The sequence below is a fragment of the Saccopteryx bilineata genome, chromosome 3 (assembly GCF_036850765.1).
Source record: "Saccopteryx bilineata isolate mSacBil1 chromosome 3, mSacBil1_pri_phased_curated, whole genome shotgun sequence".
Taxonomy (NCBI): Eukaryota; Metazoa; Chordata; class Mammalia; order Chiroptera; family Emballonuridae; genus Saccopteryx; species Saccopteryx bilineata.
This window is the reverse complement of record NC_089492.1, coordinates 168,554,824-168,569,413: the sequence shown is the minus strand read 5'-3', so window position 1 is coordinate 168,569,413 and position 14,590 is coordinate 168,554,824. Positions and strand designations below refer to the sequence as shown.

Here is a 14,590-nt window from a genome sequence, read left to right as displayed (position 1 = left end):
TATTGCGGGAGGAAATGTTCCAGCATGGATCAGATAATGTCTTAGTGAACTTTTTATGCCAGGGCAAAAAGGAGCACCAGCCAGATCTTTTTCAAAAACAGAACTCACTGTGCACTTCAAGGAAAGTTTGTGAGGAAGGAGGGAAGCCCAGCCTTTTCGGGGTACACAATCTGAGGTAACTCACTGGGAGGTATTATACTTGTTTTGGTTACTTGGGATTTCCTTAGAGCAACACAGGCTGGCATTTTCTCCATGGGATTTGCACTTGGAAATGACTGAATGGTGCCATGGTGAATGTTTCTTTTCTATTAGGGAGTTCTGTCACCAGGCTCTGTTTTAAATAATTTTGCTTGTGCAAATAATTAAACTTAACTGAAAATGTTTTTCCATTAGGAATGTTGCTTACTTTGAGTTACTTAAAAAAACAGGCAGGAGATGACGTCAGAGTAATGGCGGGGTAGGAAGCGATACCGATAAATCTCCCCCAAAACTCAACAAGATCTTCAACCAGAAACAGAAAAACCTATACTTGGAGCTTCCAGATGCTTCGCAATACACCCAAAGGTATGATTGAGTGAAAAATTGGCTAAATATATAACCAAACCCCGAAGGAAATAGGGAGTAAGAAATGCTCCTCCTTCCTCACTAACCTAAACAGGGCGGCTTTCTCTGGTAACTGTGAATATAGAAACTGAGGCGGGCAAAGGGGGTGAATAGATCCAGGCCGCCGCAGCACAAACGGCTGAACCAGGCTGTGGCACACAGATCCAAGCCGAGGAAAATCTGATCCTGTGGCAACCTGGGCAATACAAGCTAACACTCGCGCCAAACCCAAACAAAGAAAGACAAGCAGAGCGGCCATTTTACCTGGTCTCCTGGTTGGTGCGCAGTTAGTGGGCGAAAATTTCTTCCTGGGAAAGCCACGCACGGGAGGGAGTGAGAACTAATTCCAACGGTGGAGATTTTCCATGCTGGAGAGTGTTTCACTCAGAGGGAACCTCGGCCGGCCTCATATCCTGGTTTGCGCGCGCAGATAAGGAGTGAGCGATTCCTCCGAGTGCCTCGGCAGTGTGCGCCCGTGTTATCGCACAGAGGGGCAGAGTCAGGGGCCTTTGTGTGGGCCAAAGCGGAATCTCGAGCCGCCCCAGCGCCTTGCAAAAGCCGCGCACGGGGACGGAGTGAGACTCAATTCCAATGCTACAACTTTTCCCTGCGGTTGGGGGTTTCACTCAGAGCGTGAGACTGCTGGCCGGATATCCTGGTCGCAGACAGTGAGTGAGAGTTTCCTCCAAGCGCCCCGGAAGTGGGCGCCCGCTTGTGTTACCGGACAGAGTGGCAGAGCCAGAGGTCTTTGAGTGGGCAGAAAACCCGCCTGATTATGCTAGCAGCTCTGACTGACTGAGCCTTACCCAGAGCCCTGTGCTGAGTGGAAATAGAGTGGGGAGTTGCCAGCTCTTTGAGCCTCTAACTATCCAGGCAGAGGCAGCAGCAACCCCATAGCTGGATTATCAGGCTACTAATTAAGGAAGGAAAGACTAGGAGAAAGGCTCCAGGAACACGGACTCTCTCACTGTCGGAGCCTATAAATGCTATTGAGCTTCGACTGCCAACGAGACTAAAGCACAATACATGACATTGCCATAGAGACTTATCAACTGCAAACCTCTACCTGAGCGTGCCAAAGGGGCAGAACCCGGGGTACAGAGTCACCGACTAGGAAGAGGGAGAGAAAAGAAAAAGCAAGAAGATAACCTCTCAAAATCAAGAATAATCTGCAGACTTTATAACCTATCCCATTTTATTATATTTGTTCGTTTGTTTCTCTTATCTTCATTCTTGATACTTTTTTCTCCTCCTCCAATTTGGCCGATTAACTCTCTACCGGTCTTACTCTCTCCTCTCCTTGAACTACACTACCCATAAGTGTTACATCTCCCATTATCTTTTCTCTTCTCTTCCTTTCTCTCTATGAGGGTTGCACTTCAAAACCCTTAACTCTCTCTCTCTCTCTCTCCTTTCTTTTTTCTTCTTTTAGTGGTTACCTCTTTTTTTCTCTCTCTTTCTTTTCTCCCTCTATATTAGTTTCTTCCTTTCTCTTTTACATCTCCTCTCATTCAAACCTCACTAACAAACAAATTATCTTATCTGGGACTCAAACCTATGTTTGTGGCATTTTGGGGGGTTTTTACTTCACCTTTTTAACTCACTAGCAGTGCTCTCATCCCTGGCTCTCCATATTATCTAGTTCTTGTTCCACTAAATACAATAGTAATTTTTTAATTTGTCCCCCCATTTTTCTGTTTTCCTCTTATTCCTCTCATCATAACTCTTAGACAACCAATACCTAAAAGCAAATCATTTCATTCTTGACCCAAATTTTTTCCTTATTTGCTTTTTGTGGGTCCATACGCTCTTTTTTTTTCTTTTTTCTTTCCTTCTTTTTTTTTTTTTTTTTGCCCCTTTATTACTTTTCCCCAATTCAGGCCCTCCATCACAGGCATTGTTTGTTATAACTCACAGTCCACCACAAGATTTTCTCGAGAAAGAGGGGAGAGGAGAGGAGAGGAAAAAAAGAGGGGGGAAATAATTTCCTTTTTTAAAAATTTTTATTTTATTTTATTTTTCTTTATTTCATTATTAATTTTTTTTTAAAAAAAACAACTCTTTTCGATTTGTTATTTTTTTATTTTTTTTTAACTTTTTATTCTTTATTAAATCTCATTAATACTATCAACAAAACCACCCTCAGATGCCATTAAGGAAGAGAAAATCGAATATCATGGATACAAAAGAAAGAGAGGTAACACAGCTAGATGAGGAAAAATCTATGGAGAAAAAATTTAATATATTAGAAACCTTGGAGCTAAATGACAGAGAATTCAAGATAGAAATACTAAAAATCCTCCGAGATATACAAGAAAACACAGAAAGGCAATTTAGGGAGCTCAGAAAACAACTCAATGAACACAAAGAATATATGTCCAAGGAAATTGAAACTATAAAAACAAATCAAACAGAGATGAAAAACTCAATTCACGAGCTGAAAAACGAAATAACAAGCTTAGCTAATAGAACAGGTCAGATAGAAGAGAGGATTAGTGAAATAGAAGACAAGCAACTTGAGGCACAACAGAGAGAAGAAGAAAGAGACTCAAAAATTAAAAAAAATGAGATAGCCCTACAAGAATTATCTGACTCCATCAAAAAGAATAACATAAGAATAATAGGTATATCAGAGGGAGAAGAGAGAGAAAATGGAATGGAGAACATACTCAAACAAATAATAGATGAGAACTTCCCAAGCCAGTGGAAAGAACTAAAGCCTCAAGTTCAAGAAGCAAACAGAACTCCAAGTTTTCTTAACCCCAACAAACCTACTCCAAGGCATATCATAATGAAATTGACACAAACAAACAGCAAAGAAAAAATTCTCAAGGCAGCCAGGGAAAAGAAGAATACAACATATAAAGGAAGGCCCATTAGATTATCATCAGATTTCTCAGCAGAAACTCTACAAGCTAGAAGAGAGTGGACCCCAATATATAAAGTTCTGAAAGAGAGGAACTTTCAGCCACGAATACTATACCCATCAAAGCTATCCTTCAAATACGAAGGAGAAATAAAAACATTCACAGATACAGAAAAGATGAGGGAATTTATCATCAGAAAACCCCCACTCCAGGAATTACTAAAGGGGGTTCTCCAATCAGATACAAAGAACAAAAAAAAACAGAGCCACAAGTAAAAGCTCCAAGAAGAACACAATAAAACCAAATTTAAACTGTGACAACAAAAAGAAAGAGGGGGAGAAGATGGAGATTAACAGTAGCAAAGGACGATGGAGTGCAAAAGTACTCACAAAATAGTTCGCTACAATGAACAGGGTAGGGACCCTTTTCATTACTTAATGGTAACCACCATTGAAAAAAACACCACAGAAGCACATGAGATAAAAAAGATAGCAACAGAGGAAAGATGTATGGAATACAACCAAATAAAAACAAAAGATAGAAAAACGAAAGAGAAGGATCAAACAAGACACAAAACTAACAGAAAGCAAGTTATAAAATGGCAATAGGGAACTCACAAGTATCAATAATTACACTAAATGTAAATGGATTAAACTCACCAATAAAAAGGCACAGAGTAGCAGAATGGATTAAAAAAGAAAATCCAACTGTATGCTGCCTACAGGAAACTCATCTAAGTAACAAGGATAAAAACAAATTCAAAGTGAAAGATTGGAAAACAATACTCCAAGCAAATAACATCCAAAAAAAAGCAGGTGTAGCAATACTCATATCGGATAATGCTGACTATAAGACAGGAAAAGTACTCAGAGACAAAAATGGCCATTTCATAATGGCTAAGGGGACACTGAATCAAGAAGACATAACAATTCTTAATATATATGCACCAAACCAAGGAGCACCAAAATATATAAGACAGCTACTTATTGATCTTAAAACAAAAACTGACAAAAATACAATCATACTTGGAGACCTCAATACACCGCTGACGGCTCTAGATCGGTCATCCAAACAGAGAATCAACAAAGACATAGTGGCCTTAAACAAAACACTAGAGCACCTGGATATGATAGACAGCTACAGGACATTTCATCCCAAAGTGACTGAGTATACATTTTTCTCCAGTGTACATGGATCATTCTCAAGAATTGACCATATGTTGGGCCACAAAAACAACATCAGCAAATTCAGAAAAATTGAAGTTGTACCAAGCATATTTTCTGATCATAAAGCCTTGATACTAGAATTCAACTGCAAAAAAGAGGAAAAAAATCCCACAAAAATGTGGAAACTAAACAACATACTTTTAAAAAATGAATGGGTCAAAGAAGAAATAAGTGCAGAGATCAAAAGATATATACAGACTAATGAAAATGACAATACGACATATCAGAATCTATGGGATGCAGCAAAAGCAGTGATAAGAGGGAAGTTCATATCGCTTCAGGCATATATGAACAAACAAGAGAGAGCCCAAGTGAACCACTTAACTTCACACCTTAAGGAACTAGAAAAAGAAGAACAAAGACAACCCAAAAGCAGCCGAAGAAAGGAGATAATAAAAATCAGAGCAGAAATAAATGATTTAGAGAACAGAAAAACTATAGAAAAAATTAATAGAACAAGGAGCTGGTTCTTTGAAAAGATCAACAAAATTGACAAACCCTTGGCAAGACTTACCAAGGAAAAAAGAGAAAGAACTCATATAAACAAAATCCAAAATGAAAGAGGAGAAATCACCACAGACACCGTAGATATACAAAGAATTATTGTAGAATACTATGAAAAACTTTATGCCACTAAATTCAACAACCTAGAAGAAATGGATAAATTCCTAGAAAAATACAACCTTCCTAGACTGAGTCAAGAAGAAGCAGAAAGCCTAAACAGACCTATCAGTAGAGAAGAAATAGAAAAAACCATTAAAAACCTCCCCAAAAATAAAAGTCCAGGCCCTGACGGGTATACCAGCGAATTTTATCAAACATTCAAAGAAGACTTGGTTCCTATTCTACTCAAAGTCTTCCAAAAAATTGAAGAAGAAGCAATACTTCCAAACACATTTTATGAGGCCAACATAACCCTCATACCAAAACCAGGCAAGGATGGCACAAAAAAAGAAAACTACAGACCAATATCTCTAATGAATACAGATGCTAAAATACTAAACAAAATACTAGCAAATCGAATACAACAACATATTAAAAAAATAATACATCATGATCAAGTGGGATTCATCCCAGAATCTCAAGGATGGTTCAACATACGTAAAACGGTTAACGTAATACACCATATCAACAAAACAAAGAACAAAAACCACATGATCTTATCAATAGATGCAGAAAAGGCTTTCGATAAAATACAACACAATTTTATGTTTAAGACTCTCAACAAAATGGGTATAGAAGGAAAATATCTCAACATGATAAAGGCCATATATGATAAACCATCAGCTAACATCATATTAAATGGCACTAAACTGAAGGCTTTCCCCCTTAAATCAGGAACAAGACAGGGTTGTCCACTCTCTCCACTCTTATTTAATGTGGTACTAGAGGTTCTCGCCACAGCAGTCAGACAAGACAAAGAAATAAAAGGCATCCATATCGGAAAAGAAGAAGTAAAGGTATCACTTTTTGCAGATGATATGATCCTATACATCGAAAACCCCAAAGAATCCACAAAAAGACTACTAGAAACAATAAGCCAATACAGTAAGGTCGCAGGATACAAAATTAACATTCAGAAGTCAATAGCCTTTCTATATGCCAACAATGAAACAGCTGAGAAGGAACTCAAAAGAATAATCCCCTTCACGATTGCAACAAAAAAAATAAAATACTTAGGAATAAACATAATAAAGAATGTAAAGGACTTATATAATGAAAACTATAAACCATTGTTAAGGGAAATCGAAAACGATATAATGAGATGGAAGAATATACCTTGTTCTTGGCTAGGAAGAATAAATATAATCAAGATGGCTATATTACCCAAAGCAATATACAAATTTAATGCAATTCCCATCAAAATTCCAATGACATTTTTTAAAGAAATAGAGCAAAAAATCATCAGATTTATATGGAACTATAAAAAACCCCGAATAGCCAAAGCAATCCTAAAGAAAAAGAATGAAGCTGGGGGCATAACAATACCTGACTTCAAACTCTATTATAGGGCCACGACAATCAAAACAGCATGGTATTGGCAGAAAAATAGACACTCAGACCAATGGAACAGAATAGAAAGTCCAGAAATAAAACCACATATATATAGTCAAATAATTTTTGATAAAGGGGCCAACAACACACAATGGAGAAAAGAAAGCCTCTTCAATAAATGGTGCTGGGAAAACTGGAAAGCCACATGCAAAAGAATGAAACTGGACTACAGTCTCTCCCCCTGTACAAAAATTAACTCAAAATGGATCAAAGATCTAAACATAAGACCTGAAACAATTAAGTACATAGAAGAAGACATAGGTACTCAACTCATGGACCTGGGTTTTAAAGAGCATTTTATGAATTTGACTCCAATGGCAAGAGAAGTGAAGGCAAAAATTAATGAATGGGACTACATCAGACTAAGAAGTTTTTGCTCAGCAAGGGAAACTGATAACAAAATAAACAGAAAGCCAACTAAATGGGAAATGATATTTTCAAACAACAGCTCAGATAAGGGCCTAATATCCAAAATATACAAAGAACTCATAAAACTCAACAACAAACAAACAAACAATCCAATAAAAAAATGGGAAGAGGATATGAATAGACACTTCTCACAGGAAGAAATACAAATGGCCAACAGATATATGAAAAGATGCTCATCTTCTTTAGCTATTAGAGAAATGCAAATCAAAACGGCAATGAGATACCACCTCACACCTGTTCGATTAGCTGTTATTAGCAAGTCAGGTAATAGCAAATGTTGGAGAGGCTGTGGAGAAAAAGGAACCCTCATACACTGTTGGTGGGAATGTAAAGTAGTACAACCATTTTGGAAGAAAGTATGGTGGTTCCTCAAAAAACTGAAAATAGAACTACCTTATGACCCAGCAATTCCTCTACTGGGTATATATCCCCAAAACTCAGAAACATTGATACGTAAAGACACATGCAGCCCCATGTTTATTGCAGCATTGTTCACAGTGGCCAGGACATGGAAACAACCAAAAAGCCCATCAATAGATGACTGGATAAAGAAGATGTGGCACATACACACTATGGAATACTACTCAGCCATAAGAAATGATGACATCGGAACATTTACAGCAAAATGGTGGGATCTTGATAACATGATACGAAGCGAAATAAGTAAATCAGAAAAAAACAGGAACTGTATAATTCCATACGTAGGTGGGACATAATAGTGAAACTAAGAGACATTGATAAAAGTGTGGTGGTTACGGGGGGGGAGGGGGGAATGGGTGAGGGAAAGGGGGAGGGGGAGGGGCACAGAGAGAACAAGATAGAGGGTGACGGAGGACAATCTGACTTTGGGTGGTGGGTATGCAACATAATTGAACGACAAGATAACCTGGACTTGTTATCTTTGAATATATGTATCCTGATTTATTGATGTCACCCCATTAAAAAAATAAAATTATATAAAAAAAAAAAAAAAACTGGCAAATTTTGGGTCGGTACAACTGGAGTTGTAGAGCTTCATTCAGCCAGATTTCAGGTGGTTCTCAGTGATAGTTCTTTGTAGTTTAGTTGTCATTTTGAATGATTGTGGAAGGAGGAAGGAATGCATTTACTTACCCATTTAACTTAAAAGTAAAGGTCTTGGTCCTGGCTAGTTGGCTCAGTGGTAGAGCATCAGCCCAGCGTCCTGGGTTTGCTTCCTGGTCAAGGCACACAGGAGAAGTGCCATCTGCTTCTCCACCTCCACCCCTTGCTTCTCTCTTTCTTTCTCCTCCCCTCCTGCAGCCATGGCTCGGTTAGAGTGAGCCACCTGAGGGTGGCTCCATGGCCTCCTCCTCAGTACTAAAAAATGGCTCTCATTGCAATGGATCAAGGGCCCCAGATGGACAGAGCATCGCCCCCTAGTGGGCTTGCTGGTGGATCCTGGTCAGAGGGCCTGTGAGAGTTCGTCTCTGCCTCTCCTCCTCTTACTGAAAAAAAAAAAGTAAAGGTCTTTTTATGATTTCATAATCAAACCTAAAATAATCTATGAAACAAAGTATTTGTTTCATAGAGAAGCCATGTTTCTTTCCATTGCTGTCCCCCTCCCTGATTCCTTCCCTCTGCCATAGGGGAGCCTTTCTTTTTCTGGCTTAGCTTTCTAATGTTTTGTTTTACAAACATTAAACAAATATACTATGAGTGTGTGTGTGTGTGTGTGTGTGTGTGTGTGTATTCCCCCCATGTACTCTGTTCTGTGCCTTGTCTTTTCACTTATTGACATATCCTGAAAATCATTTCATGTTAGAGCATAGAGATTATTTTATTTTTCTCCTTTGCTTTTGTCTTTCATTGTGTTGAAGTACCAGAATTTATTCAATCTATCCTCTACTGATGGACATTAGTGTTGTTTTCCACCTTTGCCAGCACAACTTATGCCCAAATGAATAGCCTGGTAGATAAATAATTTTGTACTTTTGCTGTTGAAACATTGGGATAGAGTACTAGGGTTAGGGTTACTGGATCAAAGAGTAAATGATGATACATCTCTGTTGGATGTCACTCAGTGCTCCTCTTTCCACTGGACTTGTACTATTTAAAAATTTTGTATCAGCAGTGGATGAAAGTCATCAGATCTATTGCCAAACTTCTGTATTTTTGTCAGTCTCATGGGTGTGTCTGCGTAGGTTTAATTTTCATTTATTTTGCTTAAGGGATGTAATTCTTATCCCTTACCTAATATTTTATTGGGTGGTGGTTCTTCTTTTCTTCTTCAATTTTTAGATATTGTATATGTATTAGGAATATTTTTTTTTTTTTTTTACAGAGGCAGAGATAGACAGGGACAGACAGACAGGAACAGAGAGAGATGAGTAGCATCAATCATCAGTTTCTCGTTGCGAGTTGCGACTTCTTAGTTGTTCATTGATTGCTTTCTCACATGTGCCTTGACCGCGGGCCTTCAGCAGACCGAGTAACCCCCTGCTGGAGCCAGCGACCTTGGGTCTAAGCTGGTGAGCTCTTTGCTCAAGCCAGATGAGCCCGCGCTCAAGCTGGCGACCTCGGGGTCTCGAACCTGGGTCCTTCCGCATCCCAGTCCGACGCTCTATCCACTGCGCCACCACCTGGTCAGGCAAGTATTAGGAATATTTTTTATTTGACATATGAAATTTAAAAAAGTGTATTCCCAGTTTCTCATATCTTTTAGTAGTGTGTTTTGCCATGCAAAGTTTTGTTTGTTTTAATGTAGTGGACTTTAGAACTCATCTTTCATACTTTCTTATATTGAGTCATGGTTAGGAAGGTTTTTTCATTCCCAGCTTATCTAGGAGTTCACTCATGTTTGCTTCTAATATTGGTAAATTAATTTTTTTTCTTTTAGTATTTTTCAAAGCTGTTGTTTCATTTCTTCTGGCTTGCATGGTTTCTCATAGAAGTCCACAGACCTTTGTTCCTCTATAAATATTGTGCCTTTTTCTTCTTTATTCCTAGTTTTTATCAATTTGATTATGACATACATTTGTGTAGTTTTCTTTATGCTTTCTCTACTTGGGTGTTAGATTCTTTTTTCTTTTTTTTTTTCCGGGCGCTAGGACCAACGATCACCAGCTGTCCATGCATCAAAAAATTATGCTTCTGAAATCTCTTGATGTCGATTCCGCACATAGAGCAATCGAGCTGCCCTACGTGTGCCACTCACAACAGAAGCCCTTTTTAAGGGTGTGAGATTCTTGAATCTCTGTGTTTATAGTGTTCATTAGACTTGGAAAAAATGTCAGCTGTTTCTGTTCTCTGCCCCCACCCCTCCATGTTTCCTCGTTTGTTGTTCTATAGCTCACTGAATCCCTCTTCTTTCTCTTGCTAATCTGTTTCCCTCCATTTTTCACTTTAGGTAGTTTGTATCACTGTCTTCAAATTCCCTATGTTGTAACCAGCGAGTTCCCCAAAACACCAAGTCCAGATGAGTTTTTGAGCAGTTTATTAATTAGCCGACTAGCTACACGGGGCATAATCCCAAATCATGTAGGCCTAATACAGTTCTGAGCCTGCTTTTATACAAAATCAAGTACTGGTTGGAGTGGATAAGGAGGAGCTTGTGATCCCTGTGTCTAGAGGTGTACGTTACTCTCATGACTTTAGATTGAGTCTGAGTATAGGAATTCTTGATTAAGGTACATAAACATTGTTTTCTAAGATTTTCAGATAAGTTCTATCTTCTTTGCTCTGTGTGGCAAGTGGCCCCAGGCACCCTTTCAGAGAATTCATAGCTATCTATGAATAGATGACCCAGTTGCCCTTTTAAGCCAGGAAGCTCCTGCATTTTTCTCTTTCCTTTCTCCACAGAAAGGAGAGGGGAAAAGGCCTGACTTTTCCTCTTTAAAATGGCGTTGCTAATGCTAAGTTTTACAGTTCCTTGGCACCTTATCACATCTACTTGCTTATTTTTTTAAAGATTTTATTTGTTGATTTTTACAAAGGGGTGCAAGTGAGAATATCAGCTCATAGTTGCTTCATGTTCATTGTCCAGTGATTGCTTGTTGCTTGTGCCTTGACTGAGTAAGCTCACAGCTTCTAATCGGTGAATTCAGCATTCCAGGTCAACGCCATATCCTACACTGCCACAGGCCAGGCTCCCTACTAATTTTTTCTTGCAATGTCCAATTTACTTATAATCCCATCCAGTTAGTATATTTCTGATTTTAGACACTGTGTTTTTACCCCTAATAGTTTGATTTGGATTTTTTTTTTTTTTTTTACAGAGACAGAGAGTCAGAGAAAGGGATAGATAGGGACAGACAGGAACTGAGGGAGATGAGAAGCATCAATTATCAGTTTTTCGTTGCGATACAGTTGTTCATTGATTGCTTTCTCATACATGCCTTGACTGTGGGCCTTCAGCAGACCGAGTAACCCCTTGCTTGAGCCAGTGACCTTGGGTCCAAGCTGGTGAGCTTTTGCTCAAACCAGATGAGCCCGCACTCAAAGTGACTGAAGCATCCACCGGTTATAAACAAATGTCGGAGACTTTCAGAGGTATAGATTTAACTTTATTGGCCAGTTTCACCTGCGCAGGGGCGAATTCCCTGGTATCCGGAGACACCATACTCAGTAGGAGCTGCAAATGGGAATCGTGCCTGGTGCTTACAGCTAGTTCCTTATATATATCCTAAGTAAGCAAGCATAATACAGAAGCAAAAATAGCAGTTACCTATTCGCTAAGGGAGTTGCACATAGCATAGCAACAGGGGCTGGGTCTAGCTCATTGGTGAACTTCAAACATAAACTTCTGATAAAGGTCTCTAACCAATGGAATGCAAACGTTTGTCTTCCTTTGTACTTAGCCTTACAGGGTCCCTATCCTTACCTCCCTGTCTCTGCGTCTACACTCTGGCAATCCCAGCACACTTTCCTGAATCTAACAATTTGATCTTTTCTTGATCTTTACACTGACAACCTCGAGGTCTCGAACCTGGGTCCTCCTCATCCCAGTCCAACGCTTTTTCCACTGCCCACCACCTGGTCAAGCGATTTGGATCTTTTTTATATCTTCCATTTAGCTTCTCACCATCCTCATGCTGACCTCTAGGTTTTGAACATATGGGGTATATTTATAATAGCTGTTTTATGTCCTTGTCTAAGAATTCTTTTTCTCTGTGTTAGTTCTGGTTCTATTGATTCATTTTTCTTTTGATTATAGGTAAAATTTTCCTGCATCCTTTGCTACTCTCCCTGCTTCTGTTTCTGGGAAGTATTGCTAATAGCACTGATACAAGGACATTTAAGTGACTTTTCCATTATAAATTAAAAATCTGTTTTACTTTCAGTATTAAGAAGGTTGAGTTTTAGTGTTTTTTTTTTACTATTGTAAATACTTTAATTTGAAGGCAAAAAAAGGCAAGGAAATTATATAAATAGAAAGGTTTAATACTTATTTTTAAAAATTATTTGTGAGAAGTGCACACAGGTAAAAATCCTGTAAGTCATGAAGATGTGATGTTGTTATTGAACCTTCACATATTCCTGTAAAGATGATGTTTCAGACACATAGATTGTTTAATTTAACAATGTGTGGTTTCTGAAAAGTAAAGGCTTCAGTCCACCCTCTCCCTTGCCATTTGTAATTTTTGCCTCTCAGTAACTCTGTGTGTGATGAGTGTTGAGTGGGATTTAGGAATGTTACTTTTCATTGGCCCCTTTGTGTCTGTATGGCCTTTTGTCCAGGTGGTTAGGCAGTGCTTTGTTTAGTGTTTAGGCAGTAGAAAAATATTTTACTATTACAAGGGAATAGATCTGCACTGTGCTTTTAGTCAATGCCCATTTTATTGTAAATTAGGGTCTTGGTGGTACAGAAGGTTCTTAATTCAATTGGATATTTATTATGCAGAGACAGTTGCTTTTTAAAACTGAAACTTGGATCAAATTATTTATGCCTGTGTTTGTACAGAAACTGTGGGTATAGTCAATGAGATACTTGTTTTATTTCCTGAAAACACCTCTGGGGAAAACTTAAGAGAATAAATATTGCCTGTGAGTTTCTAAGTGCCTCAGTGGCTGGGAGCTTTCCTCCTGTCCCCACAGTTTCCTATCTCCATAGTGTATTACAGGCAGGCCCAGGAAAACAAGGCCTTCCGATTGGCTCTTTTCTGCACTTTAGTTTTCTCACCTAGAAAATAGAAATAACTGTACCTACCATGTGCTGTTTTTATGAAGATAAAAAATGTAAGTGTCTGACATACCTAACAAAATGACTGGCTCATGCTGGACAATCAGAAAATGTCCTGTGTCTGCCTCGGCTTTTCTTTCTTAGAATATAGTTTTATAAGTCATTTATTTTTTAAATTATCAGTGTTGTTTGTTTTGTGGTCCTGAATTGAGGTTTCTCATATTGTCTTTCAGTTTTGCCTAAGGATTTATAAATCTGATTTTTGATTTCTTGCATGGGTAATGTTTAAGATCCACTGAACTTTAATTTTTTTAGAATACAGAAAAGTCTTTTTCTGCAAGATTAAGGGTGTAGTACTCCAGCCCACTGGGAGCTACCAGTGTCACAAGGAAGAAACCTACTCAGGACACAAACTGATATCAAGAGGAAGAGGGGGAGGCCTGCCAAGAGAGGCAAAGAAGACCTGGATTTCCTTCTCCCTCAGCTTTTATTGATCAGAAGCAGAACAGAGGTAACAGGATTACAAGGGAGGGAGGCCAGGCGATAAAAAGAAAGAATGACTAATGGCCCTTTTACTGACATGGAGAAAGGTCTAATTTGGGTCAGTACATTCTTTTACTTTTGCTAATTAACAAGCACAAAGAAAGGGGCAATCTAGAACCTCTAGTCTAATTTTGTAAAGCCCATTCACATGCATTCCTTTGTGTCTGCACAAGTCCACTTAGTCACACAGCTTCATGTTGTTTGTATCTAAGAGACATTGTAAAGCCAGTATCCACAGCCACCATCACAGCCACCTGGCCCATTCACATGCAGGTTTGCATTAGATTTGAACAGTTGGTAATGAAACAGTGGAGCCATGAACTGGTGGACCATTAGCTTTAATCCTAGCTTGCATCCAGCGGGCAAGAAATACACACACTGGGCTCCAAAACCCACTCATTCAGTGCTCAAAAAGCTACTGACTTATCCGAGTTTCCTAGAATCAAAGGTTTCTAGCTCACCAGACTTATTCACCTCTGTTCCCCATCTCCTTCTCTCTGCATAAACTCTGCACAAACTGGCTTTTCCTTCAGCACTCCGCCATCTTGGCTGCTTCTCCTCTCCTCCATGTGGCCTTTCTCTGCTCTTTCCTCTAATGCTAATCTCAGGAACCGAGAGAGCAAGCTCCCAGTCTGCCCCACTTTATAGTGTAGAAACCAAAACCTTTAATCCAATATACAAACAAAGAAGTCTTTGACACAGTCACTTATCTGAGGCATAATGGAATT

The 14,590-nt window shown here is 38.9% G+C and overlaps 1 protein-coding gene and 1 non-coding gene across 5 annotated transcripts in view; one reads left to right on the top strand and one right to left on the bottom strand.

Annotated features, from left to right (window-relative positions):
- Positions 1-14,590, top strand: part of TBC1D8 (TBC1 domain family member 8) — a 166,374-nt gene that overhangs the window by 78,221 nt on the left and 73,563 nt on the right. The window lies entirely within an intron of this gene.
- Positions 10,238-10,371, bottom strand: LOC136332417 (U11 spliceosomal RNA). Its single transcript, XR_010730682.1, has one exon. It is a non-coding gene; the product is annotated as a U11 spliceosomal RNA (small nuclear RNA).